Below are 13,628 nucleotides of genomic sequence, written 5' to 3' on the forward strand. Positions count from 1 at the left end.
TGTTAGTTTCACAAAATCTGACAGTGAAGGCTATCAGTAACTTCAGGCATCTGCCTGACGATTAAAGTTAAAAACCCAAAAGTTGCTGTCAATGATTCCTCATTCATCCTTAGGATGCACTCTTCTCGCTTTCAGCAACAGAAAACAATTGGAGATTGTGAAATTTTATATTGTTAGTCTCTTTGTAAAGCTTGAATTTTAAAGACATGATGAGTCTTACTAACCTACCTCACATGTCCTGAAAAGAATAATTTGATATTTGTGTAATGTCAAATTTCTCCGTTCCATGATACATTACTTATAAGGTTAGGATATTTCAGCTTCTTGCTACGTCTAAATCTTCCTTTCTTTTCCTAAGATGACAGAAGGTGAATGATAAAACCAGCATTTTTTTTATGCATTTACTAACAACCAAGGGCAGGACAAGTATAGTTAATGGTAGGGCGCTTGGTTGTGTTATCGAACAGAAAGACCGAAGGGGTTCAAGAACATAGTTCTTTGAAAGTTGCATCACAGGTAGACAGAGAGGTTAAGAAGGCATTTATAGTATGTTTGCCTTCACTGCTGAGACCATTGAACACAGGAGATGGGGCATCATGTCAAGGTCGTACAGGACATTGGTGAGGCCACATTTTGAGTACTGTGTAAATTCTGGTCACCCCACCGGAGGAAGAATATTATTAAATCTGACAGGGCAGGAAAGATTTACAAGGATGTTGCCAGAGCTAGACAGTTTGCATTCTAGGAAGAGGCTGAATTGACTGGAGCTCTTTTTCACTGAAGTATAGGAAGTTGATGGGTGACCTTATGGAGGTTTATAAAATCATGAGAGGCTTAGGCAAGGTGAATAGCAAAGGTCTTTTCGCGAGGGTGGAGGAGATCAAAACTGGGGTGCATATTTTTAAGATGAGAGGAGAAAGATTTAAAGATTTAGCCTGAGGGGCAACTTGTTCACAGACGGTGGCTTGTATTCGGAATGAACAGCCAGAGAAAGAGGTAGATATAGGTACAATCACAACATTTAAAAGATACTTGGATAGGTATTTGCGTAGGAAAGGTTCAAAGGGAAACGGGCCACACGCAGCCAAGTGGAGCTAGCGTAGTTTGGGAAATTTATTTGGTGTGGACAAGTTGGGCCAAAGTTGGGCCATGTTACGTGGCTCTGTAGCTCAATCGTTCACTGGCCAAACTAGCATTTTTTGACCATTCCCTAATTACCCTTGAGAAGGTGGACGTGAGCTGCCCTCTTAGAGTCATGGAATCATAGAGCAAGGAAACAGACCTTTCAGTCCAAACCGTTCATGCCGAAATAATCCAAAACTAAGTCTCACCTGCCTGGTGCTGGCCCACGTCATTCCATGTACTTTTCATGTACTTATGTTAGTGTCTCTTAAATAATGTCATTGTAATTCTACCCACATTCACCAATTCCTCAGGGAGTTCATTACACACGTGAACTACCCTCTGTGTAAAAACCTTCCCCATCCCCTCCCCACTGTGTCTTTTATAAATCTCTCTCCTCTCACCTTAACAATGTGGCCCCTAGTCTTGAAATCTCCTATCCTATGGAAACGACAACTACGTTTAAATCTATCTACACCCCTCATTATTTTGTAAACTTCTATCAGGTCAGCTCTCAACTTCCTACATTCCAATGAAAAAAGTCCCTGACTTACAAACCTTCCATACCCAGCAACATCCTCGTAAATCTGTTCTGAAACTGTTCCAGCTTAATAATATTCTTCCTATAACTGGATGACCAGAACGTGGCAGTGTTCCAGAAGACACCTCATCAATGTCCTATAAAATCTTAATATGACTTCCCAACTCCCATACTCAAAGGACTGAGCAAGGAAAGAAAGCATGCCAAATGCCTTTTTAACCATCCTGTCCATACATCATACAAGCTTCAAAGAATTATGTAACTACACCCCTAGGTCACTCTGTTATACACTATCCAAGGCCGTACAATTAATTGCATAAGCCCTATTCTTGTTTGTTGTACAAAAATGCAATTCCTCGCATTTACCCAGATTGAACTCCATCTGCCATTTCTCAGTCACTGACCACCAATGAAGTCCCTTTGCTGTAGGTAAATAGACCTACAATGCCCTCAGGGGAAGAATTCCAGGATTTTGACCCAAAGACACTGAAGGAACAATGATGTACTTCAAAATCAGGATGGTGAATGGCGTGGAGGGGAATTTGCAGACAGTGGTGTTCCCATATATCTGTTGCTCGTGTGCTAGATGCTGGTGGCCATGGGTTTGAAAGATCCTGTCTAAAGATGTGTGATGAATTTCTGCGGTGCATCTTGCAGATGGTACACACTGCTGCCACTAAGCATTGGTGGTGGAGGGAGTGGATGCTTCTGGATTTGAGTGCCAAATCAAGGGGGCTGCTTTGTCCTGGATGGTATCAAGCTTCTTGAATGTTGTTGAACAAGGCACTCCTAACTTGACTTTTCAAGAAGGTGGACAGGTTTTGTCAAGTCAGGAAATGAATCACTTGCTGCAGTCCTAGCCTCCGACTTCATCTTGTAGTAGTTGTGTTTACAATGCTAATCGAGTTCAGTTTCTGGTCAATGGTAACACCCAGGATGATGATAGTGGGGGATTCATTAATGAAAATGTCATGGAATGTCAAGAGGTGACGGTTAGTCCATTGACTGCCATTTGTTAGCCCAAACCCAGAAATTGTCCAGGTCTTGTTGCATTTGCTTCAGTATCTGAGGAGTCTCAAATGGCGCTAAATATTGTGTAGTCATCAATGAATACCCACACTTCTGACTTATGCTGGAGAGAAAGTCATTGATGAAGCAGCTGATGATAGTTGGACAAAGGACTCTTACTCACCTCCAGATTCAACTCTTTTGTCCACATTTCATCCAATGAATTCAGGAACTGAATGGCCTTGGCAGAACCCAGGGTGGGTGTCAGTTAATAGGTTATTGCTAAGCAGGTACTGCTTGATAGTACTGTTGATGACACTTTCCATTAATGATGATGCAACAGTAACTGACGAGGTTGAATTTGTCCCACTTTTTTGTGCTCAGGACACACCTGGACAATTGTTCAGATTAACGAGTTCTGAGAAGATTTATAGCTCAGGTTGAGGTTCTAATGTGAGTTTGCTCGCTGAGCTGCAAGGTTAGTTTTTCAGACATTTCGTCACCACTCTAGGTAACATCATCAGTGAGCCTCTGACGAAGCGCTGGTGTTATGTCCCGCTTTCTCTTTATCTGTTTAGGTTTCCTTGGGTTGGTGATGTCATTTCCTGTTATTTTTCTCAGAGCATGGTAGATTGGCTCCAAATCAATGTGTTTGTTGAAGCTTCAAACCAGCTTCTACAGGAAAACAACACATACGGACCAAATACTGAACTACAGCAGCAACCATCCCAACACCCACAAACGAAGCTGCATTAGAACATTATTCCAACGAGCCACCACACACTGCAGCACAGAGGAACTACGAAGAGCAGAAGAAAATCACCTCTACAGCGTATTCAAAAAGAATGGGTACCCAATGAACACAGTCCGCCGATTTCTCAGCAACAAACTCAAACAAACAGACAAAACGGGCCCAGAAACCTTAACCACTCTCCCCTACATCAAAGACATTTCCAAAATGACTGCCAGACTACTCAGACCCCTTGGCATCAGGGTAGCCCACAAACCGACCAACACACTAAAACAGCAGCTAATGAACTTAAAAGACCCTATACAGACAACAAGCAAAACGAACGTCATCTACAAAATACCTTGCAAGAACTGTGACAAACACTACATTGGACAAACAGGCAGAAAGCTAGCCACCAGGATACATGAACATCAACTAGCCACAAAACGACATGACCCACTATCACTAGTATCCTTACATACAGATGAGGAAGGACACCACTTTGATTGGGACAACACATCAATCCTAGGACAAGCCAAACAGAGACACGCACGAGAATTCCTAGAAGCATGGCATTCCAACGGGAACTCCATCAACAAACACATTGATTTGGAGCCAATCTACCATCCTCTGAGAAAAAGAACAGGAAATGACATCACCAATGCAGGAAATGACATCACCAACCCAAGGAAACCTAAACAGATAAATAGAAAGCGGGACATAACACCAGCACTTCGTTGGAGCTCACTGACGTGTTACCTAGGATGGTGACGAAACGTCTGAAAACTAACCTTCCAGCTCAGTGAGCAAACTCACATCCAGAATTGTTCACATTGTCAAGTAGACATTAGCATTACTTCTGGGTTCATTGACTAAGAAAATTATTGAATTATTGACTGGCTGCTTAGATTGTTCAATGATATCACTTTTTAAATGTTGGAGAACCCTGCAACGGGTGCTCAAAGTAAAATATATTGGAAAAGGCAAAATCTATCCAAACAGGCTTACTGGTCATATTGCTTGAAATTCAGTGGTCAGTACCTTCATTGTGCCATCAACTGCAAAATCCAGACCCTCCCATACAATCTGAAGATATGTCTCAATTATTTTTAAAATCATTATTACAGCTATTTCTGCCAAAGCATATCTCTCCCAAATTTAGTGAAATATCTCTTAAAGCTTCAGTGATTCCCTTCCTATTCAAAGTCATACTATCTAGATCACATACTTTACCCATTTCAAGAACATACGACGCCTGAGATACATTAATAGCTTTGTACTTGAGCAACTCCTTTGCTATTAAAGATCTGAAATTTGCCAAAGTTCACGTGTTTCCCCAAATAGTTTGTATATATATTCTTCCACGGGATACAATGGCTCTATTAATTACTTATCACTAACTGATCTCAAAAAAAAGAGAATAGCATAACATCTGAATTGGCAGGTATGCCCCACAATGATGCAGAGTCAAAATTCTGGAATTTCCTCCCTAACTGTACTGTGTATCTACAGACTGCAGCAGTTCAGGAAGTCATATCAGCAGTAGAGGACAGCCATGGATGGGCAATAAATGCTAGCCCAGCTAGCAACACCCACATCTGTGAGAGATTTTTTTTTAAAGACCTTGTAATTGACTTAGATTTTGTGGAAGGAGTTTTACTTTGGGAGATGGTTGGATAAATACCTTAGTTTCTGCTATTTTGTGAAAGTCACACTTTTCCATATACTTCAGACTTTACAAACATACAAACCAGGATTTGGAGTAAGCCATCTGGCCCCTTGAACCTGCTCTGTGATTCAACGAGGATCATGGTTGATGTGATTGTAACCACAAATCTACATTCTGGGGATGAGGGCATCACTGGCTAGACAGCATTTATTACCTGTCCCTATCTATGACAACCATTCACCTTCTTGCTCACCAAGAATTTTTCTACCTCTGCCCTAAAATATTCAAAGACTGCTTCCACAGATGTTTTCTGAAAGACAGCAAAGGCTCAAGATCCTCTTAGAGAGAAATAAATTCCTCTCACCTGTTTTAAATTGGCAACCTCTGATTTTTAAACAGTGATCCCTAATTCTAGATTGTCTCATAATATCTACCAGGTCAAGACTCCTCAGGATTTATGTTCCAATCAAGTCACCTCTTGCTCTTCTAAACTCCAACAAACATTAGTCTGTCCAATCTTACCTCATAAGATAACTCAGCCATTCTTGATATTAGTCTGCTAAACCTTCTCTGAACTGTTCCAACACATTCACATCCTTCCTTAAATAATATGATCGATACTATACACAGTACTGTGAACACTGTCTCACAGGTCCCGTTGCAATAACTGATAATGTTCTATTAGCTTTCCTATTCACTTGCTGTACTTGCAAACTAGCTCTTTTGTAATCCATGCAGTAGGCAGATCCCTTTTCTCAGAGCTCTGTAATCGACCTTGTCTTTACATAGATGTGACTCCAGTGATTCCACGGGGCAGGGGGAGAGGGGGAAGAATCAGGACTTACAAATTATTAAGGAGTTGGCTAAGGGCACTGATGGTGGGGGGGAATGAATGTTTAAGTTAGTAAATAGGTGATAATCATGAAGCTCCCAGCACATTGTGCAACTGCACTCGTCCAAGAAAGTGGAATGCATTCCATTACCCTCCTAAATTATTGTGGATGATGGACTGGCTTTGGGAAATCAGATGGTGAAATATTCTCTGCTGAATTCACAACCTTTAGCTTGATAACATGATCACAATATTTGCATAAATGGTTGAAATAAGTTTCTGGCCAATGGAAATCTTCAGTATTTTGATTTATTTCATTACTTAACTGTGAGCACGGATGTTGCTGGCTGGCCAGCATTTATTGCCTGACCCAAGTTGACGAGGACTTAATGGCTGGGATTCAGCAACAGTAATGCCACTGAATACCAAGGGGAAATGGTCAGATTCACTTTTGGAGGAGACAGTCATCGCCTGGTACTTCTACGGTGCAAACATTACTTGCCACAAATCATTCCAGCTAAAATGTGGTCAAAGGCTTACTGCACGTATGCATGATGTGTTTCATTGTCTGAGAAGTTGTAAATAGAACTGGACACTGTTTAATCATCTAAGAGCTCAGCTTCAAACTTATAATGGAAGGGAGGTCACTGATGAAACAGATGAATATAGTTGGTCTTAGAACCAGCATGAGAAACTGATAATGTCAATGATTGACCTTCATTAACAACATCAACAACTAGTCAATAAATCTGATATTTCCTCTATGCAATAATATGATTATTTTCACCTTTAATTTTCATATTCTTTAACTTTGGTCTTAAAGAGATTTCCTCTCACATTAATGAAAATAATGAAGATATTCCACTCCTGCATTACTGCTAATTCTATTCTCATGGCACAAAAATCATGTATACAACAATTTCAGAGGTAACAAGGTGTAGAGCACAATGATGAACACAGCAGGCCAGGCAGCATCAGAAGTGCAAGAAAGCTGATGTTTCAGGTCTGGACCCTTCTTCTATACAACAGCTTTCTTATCTTTTCTAGAGGGGTATCTAGCCTCCTCTGATCAGCCTCTGGCAGAGTGCAGTTGAAGACTAAACCTGAACAGATTTATGGATTTGAGTCTAATGCTTTTGTTGTTGTGTATTGATACTGTACACCGCCACCCTGTTTCACAACACATTTTTTTGAAAATCGGCAATTGCTCAGTAACGGTTTTGTCTGTTACTTGTCTATACATTAACTTTTTTTTTGCAAATATATTGTTCTTATAAGGTAAATTAGAAATACAAAGAATTAAAGTTTGAATACCAGGACATTTTTTAACCACATATAACATTTTTAGAGACTACTCAGGGATTTAGTTCAAGCTTCACAAATGATTGCTTGTGCTCTCCTTACGTGCAATACGAATAGGGCTTGGGAAATACTAGTTTGTAGGCCTGCAGTTTGGATGTCATCCAACACAGAACAGAATAGCTTTCAGAGCATGAGAATGTGGACACACGTATAGACCATTCAGCCCTTAAGCGTCTTCTATAATTAAATTAGAACGTGATTGATCTGTATCTTAAAACCATTCATCTGAATTGGTTTTGCATACCTTAATACTGAATCTTAGTCTTAAAATATACAATTTTCCTTGGAATTTTTTGGGGGAAACATTCCAAATTTATCATTATGCATTGTGAAGACACTTCACACTTCAAAAGTACTCCACTGGCTATAAAGTGCTTTGATGCTGAGATTATAAAAGACACTTTGTAAGTGCTAAAAACAATCCTAACGTCATTAAAGATTGGTCAAGTTCCAATTAAAAAGTAATGCCCCCTGTTCAGTATTCCTCCATAAGAGGCAATGGTCCTTTTCTAAAAAACTATTTTCAATAAACTTCTTTGATCACTTTGTGATGCACATAGACGGAGGTTGGGGCTTGAATTTAGATGTTATGACAACCACTGTACCACAACGCTCCTTGAAATATCCTCTCGATTAGCAGAGCACAGTTATCTTAAACACCTCAGTTAGAGCATCTAATCTAGCTCAGTCTAATCTAATCTCATGAAAATAACTGGGGAATCTATTCAAATTCTTAATCTACCAACCATGACAGTTGATTTGAAATTGAAGAATGAGGAAGAGGTATAATAAATGTATACGGCTAGGACACACAGAGGGTAATTCATCCACTCTGTACAGTCAACAATAAAACCATTACATAGTCAACATATTGTCAAAACAAAACTATATATCTCACAGCAATGGCCTCTCATAATTGTTACTAGTTCTATAAGCATTTCATCACTACATTATTATGCTTTATCTTCTATAAAAATTAACTCAAACTCCTTAAAAAGCTGACCCTGGCTAAATTTAACAGGGCTTTTCAAACTGTCAAGATATTACTTATAGCCCACTTTGTAAGTTTGAAGCTGCATCTTTGTAATTGACTGATATGGAACAAGCAAATAGTGTGGACCATTTTCTCACAATAAGGGCTGATCATGCTAAGTGTGGAGAGTGGAAGAGTGTGGAATTTATTACACAGTCTTTCCTTTATATTGAATAGCTTCCTCAAGTTTGGTATCTTACTCAAATGGTGAGCCTACTGCCTAGCAGGGATTGGAGCTTGTCGCGCAGATTGAAATGGGCAGGTACAATGTTATGCATATCACAGAGACATGACTCCAAGGATACACTTCTAATCAAAAGGACTGGGAAAGGGGCCCTTGCAAAAACGAAATGTAATTTAAACCAAAAGCAAGAACTAATAGAAAATCAGAAGGGATAGAATCTGTGCGGGTAGAGCTGAGGAACCACAAAGGAAATATAGACCCTGATGGCAGCAGTGTACAGGCTGCCAAACAGTAGTTAGGAAGTGGGGGAAAAAATGAACCAGGAGATAGAAAAGGCATCTAAGGAATAAGCTATTACAATAGTCATGGGGGACTTCAATATGCAAATAGACTGGGAAAATTAAGTGGGTAGCAGATGTCAAGAAAAGGAATTTGTGGAGTGTCTACAAGATGGTTTTTTGGAGCGCTAGGATACAGGCAATTCTGGATTTGGTGATGTATATTGAAGCTGATTTGATTAGGGTGCCTAAGGTGAAGAAACCGGTATTGGTCAATGACCATTTTATGATAGAATTCACCCTACAGTTTGAGGGGGAGAAAGTGGAATCAGCTGTAATGGTATTATAACTGAATATAGGTAACTACAAAAATGTGAGGGAGGAGCTGACCAGAGTTGAATCCAAGGGTAGCCTAGCAGGCAAGATGGTGGAGCAGCAATGGTAGGAGCATGCACACAACAGAAATTCAGCTCAAGGAAGAGGAAACATATTAAATTGAGCTTGAGACAACCATGGCTGACAAGGGGAGTCAAGGACGGAAGGAAAGCAAAAGAAAAAGCATACAATGTGGTGAAGATTAGTGTAAAGTCAGAGGTCTGGGTAGCCAAAAAAAACCAGCAGAGGGCAACAAAAAATATTTAGGACGGGGGAGAAGATGAAATATGAGAGGAAGCTAGCTAGTAACATAAAACAAGGTTACAGAGTTTTTTTTAAGAGTTATGAAAAGGTAAGAGAGGAGCAAGAGCGGACATTGTCTGCTGGAAAATGAGGCTGAAGCAGTAAAAACAGGAAGCAATGAACTGGCTGAGGAACTGAATAGGTACTTTGCATCAGTCTTCAGTGGAAGATGCCAGCAGGATGCAAGCACTTCAAGTGACTCAGGAGGCAGAGGTTAGTGTAGTAGCCATCACTAAGGAGGTGGTGATGGGAAAGCTGAAAGGTCTGAAGGTGGATAAATCACGCAGACCAGATAGACTACACCCCGGAGTTCTGAGCGAAGTAGCTGAAGAGATTGTAGAGGCTTTGATGGTGATCTCTCAGGAATCACTGGAGTAAGATGCTAAAGCTTTGGAAAATAGCTAATGTAACACCCCTGTTTAAGAATGGAGGGAAGCAGAAGACAGAAAATTATAGGCTGATTAACCTGATCTCAATTGTTGGTAAGATTTCAGCGCCCAACGTTCAGGATGAGATTGTGCAGTACTTAGAAGTGCATGGCAAAATAGGAGTGAGTCAGCACAGCTTTGTCAAAGGGAGGTCATGCCTGACATGTCTGTTAGAATTCTTTGAGGTGTAATGAGCAAGTTAAATAAAGGAGAGTCATTGGATGAGATCAAGTTGGATTTGCAGAAATTCTTTTGACCAGATGCCACACAAGAGTTTGCTAAATAAGCCACATAGTGTTAGGGGCATGGTACTGGCATTGATAGAGAACTGATTACCAGTCAGAAGGCAGAAGTAGGGATAAAGGAGTCATTTTCAGGATGGCAGCCGATGATTAGTGGAGTTGTGGGACCACTAATATTCGTGTTATACATCAGTGATCTGGATGAGGGAACTGAGGGCTTTGTTGCTACGTTTGCAGATAACTTACAGAATATTGTGAGACCTAGATGGAGAGATGCAGACCCAAGAGCACAGCCTCAAAGTAAAGGAATGAGCCATTAGAACTGAGATGGGGAGGAATTTCTTTAGCTAGTTGATGAATCCATGGAACTCAATGTCACAGAGGGCTCTGGATACGAAGTCACTGAGTGTATTTAAGTCAGAGATAGATAGATTCTTGAATGGTAAGGAGATCCAGGGTTACAGAGTGAAGGTGGGAGAATGGGGCTGAATGATTGGCTGGTGGAGCAAGTTCAATGGGCTGAATGGCCTAATTCTGCTCCTATGTCTTATGATGTAATACTTTGATGCTGTGATTAAGATAGACAGAAGCAATCAGACCACCAGCTGCTCTGTTGTCTGATGTAAAATCCACCTAAAGCTTGAAGAAACCTTTTCACTTTGCAACAATCTTTAATTGATACATCAGAGACCTTTAAAAAGTGAATCAGCCATTCTGTGCCTCCTGCAAACTGACAGAAGTTCCAGTGAAGGAAGACCGTGATATATTATTGTGTTTAAAAAAACACAAGAATCATCTCAGCAACTTTGTGAACAGAAACCACTAAACTGCAAATCCACTTTTAATTAGTAAAAATATATGACAATGTTTCAGTATTGTTTACCTGTAGCTAGAATCTAATTATTTGTAAAAAATAGCGTTTGTTGTTTAGTACAAGTACCTAGTCCGAGCTCTCTGTCCACCCCACCAGCAACAACGTCCAACGTCTCATCCTTAAACACTTCTGCTAACTCCAATTAGACCTTACCACCCAGAACATCTTCCACTCCCCACTACTCTCCGCCCTGCACATGGACCATTTCCTTCATCACTCCTCACCTCAGACCATACTCCTCACCAACCACTTCAACTCACCTGATATCTTCCCCTGTAACAGTAAAAGATGCAGCACCTGTCCACACACCACCTCCCTCACCTCCATTCAGGGCCCTAAACAGTCCTTCCAAATGAGTCGGAGCTTTACCTGCGTCTTCTCCAACCTAGTTATTGCATCTGGTGCTCCCGACGTGGGCTTCTCCACTTCAGTGAGACCAAACATAGACGAGGTGACCATTTTGCCAAGCTTCCACCTGGAGTGTAATGGCCAACCTAACTTCCCATTTCAACTCCCCGCCACACTCCCCTTCTGACATGTCCATCCTCGGCTTCCTCCAGTGTCGCAGTAACTTAGAACACAAATTTGAAGAAGACCACCTTGTCTTCTGCCTGAGCACCCTACAGCCTGGAAGACTCAACAGTGAGTTCTCCAATTTCAAATAACCTTCCCATTCTTTTCCCCCCCTCTCTGTTTTCAGCCCCACCTCCTCCCTTCCATTCCACCCCACCTTCTGATCCTCCCTTCCAGCCACCAACCAAATTCATCCCTCCTATCGACCAACCAGGTCATACCCACTACAGTGTCCAACTACTGCCACCATCCCACTTCCACCTCTTCCCCCTTCTTTATCTGCAGCTTGCCGTACCCCTACATTCAGTTCTGAAGAAGAGTAATACCCAAAACATTGATTGTTCCTTCCCTCCAGATGCTGCCTGGCTTGCTGTGTTCTTCCAGCCTCCCATAGGTCTACATTGGATTCCAGCATCTGCAGTGTTTTGTCTCTAAGGACAGCAATTATGTTCCCCCGAGAACTTGTGAACCAGACAAGAATTGACATTGGTTCTATTCTTATCATGGGATCATTAATTCCAGATTTTCTCTTGAATTGAATTCAAATACCACCATCTACCACTACAAGATTCCATATCCAAGTCCCCACTAGAATAGTTAAACTTTCAGGGTGGGCATCAGATGGGCACAGAGGATCCACAAAGTAGGACCATATGCCCATGGTCACCAGGTGTAAAATACACAAATACCATTAATTGGCCATGCAAGGGCATCAATAAGCCCCAAGAAGGATAGTTCACCTGTTGTAAATTCAAAGTTGAAACAGACTTTTAATCATTAAGGAAATCAACATTTGTATGGAAAAGACAGAAAAATGGAGTTGAGAATTATCAGCCATGATCTCATTGAACGGTGTAACAGACTCGATGGGCTGAATGGCCTACTTCTGCTGCTGTGCCTTATGGTGTAATTGGGATGTCAAGGCTGGGGGTTTGTTAAGTATGCCTCTCCCATTCCTCCCATAACATTTCACAGAGGGTGGAGACGAATGAATAGGTGGCGGGAAGGTCATCTCCTGGATTTTACAAGCACCCTTCCTTCAATTCTAACAGCAGGGCTAGCATATTTTCAAGTTCAAAATTAATTATTTCACCATACCCAAAGTGTGTCCATAATTAACACAGTGGCCCCAAAATCAGAAATTCCCTCAACAACAAATATTCCTCCGTTCAACAATTTCCCAATGTCACTTTATCCATTTTTTCCTTGCCGATAAGTTATATTATATTCTCACATTTATTGCTTTGAATTTTGCTATTTTCAAGTGCTTACAATTCACAGTATCACTACTGGAAAACACATTTATAATAGCATTTACTTTATTGTTTTTAATGACCTAATTACTTACATGACAATGTTTACATCAACTTTTAACAAATCTGCTTTACCTTTTTTTTGTTTCTGCTTCTATTTATGCATCAAAATGAACAAGAAACATATGATTACAATCATTTGTTGTTGATTTTATTTTCAATCATCTTCTGGCTGACATGGATCAGAAATGCATTGGTTTTGTTGTGATTAACATGCAGAAATTAATAAATAATGTTAATTTCAGTATGAGGGATGCAAAACAATCTAAACAGTTCAATTTTAAAGAGAATTGAGTGTCTAAGCCTGGCTGTATATATGCAAGTCATAAATATTGTTTTCAAAACACTTTATAAAATGGAACATATTGAATAAAGTATGAATGCAAAGGAATTATGTTCAACATTCAGAAATCACAGGTTAGGATTCAGCCAAACTACAGTGCTAATTCTGGCAACAACATTTCAGAAAAGAATTCAAGGCTTGGATAAGTTAGAGGAAATTTACAGAGATAAAATCAGGTATAAAAGTTTTCATAGAGAGAGATTAGAGACATTGAGTACTTCTCCTCAATGTTGGGAACGTTTAATCGAGTATTTTTAATCATTAAGGTTACTGATAGAGTAATCAACTGAAAAAGTTTCTACCATGAAGGGTCAGGAATCAAAGGACAGAGACTTAAGTTAACCAGCAAAGGGACCAAGAGCGAGATGACAGGATAAAATGCTGGAATAAGTGATTTAGGATTTGGAATGCAATGCCC

At 40.4% G+C, this 13,628-nt stretch overlaps 1 protein-coding gene across 1 annotated transcript in view; it reads right to left on the reverse strand.

Moving 5' to 3' along the window:
- Nucleotides 1-13,628, reverse strand: part of sh3yl1 (SH3 and SYLF domain containing 1) — a 141,596-nt gene that overhangs the window by 127,546 nt on the left and 422 nt on the right. The window lies entirely within an intron of this gene.

This window comes from Stegostoma tigrinum, chromosome 4 (genome assembly GCF_030684315.1).
Source record: "Stegostoma tigrinum isolate sSteTig4 chromosome 4, sSteTig4.hap1, whole genome shotgun sequence".
Taxonomy (NCBI): domain Eukaryota; kingdom Metazoa; phylum Chordata; class Chondrichthyes; order Orectolobiformes; family Stegostomatidae; genus Stegostoma; species Stegostoma tigrinum.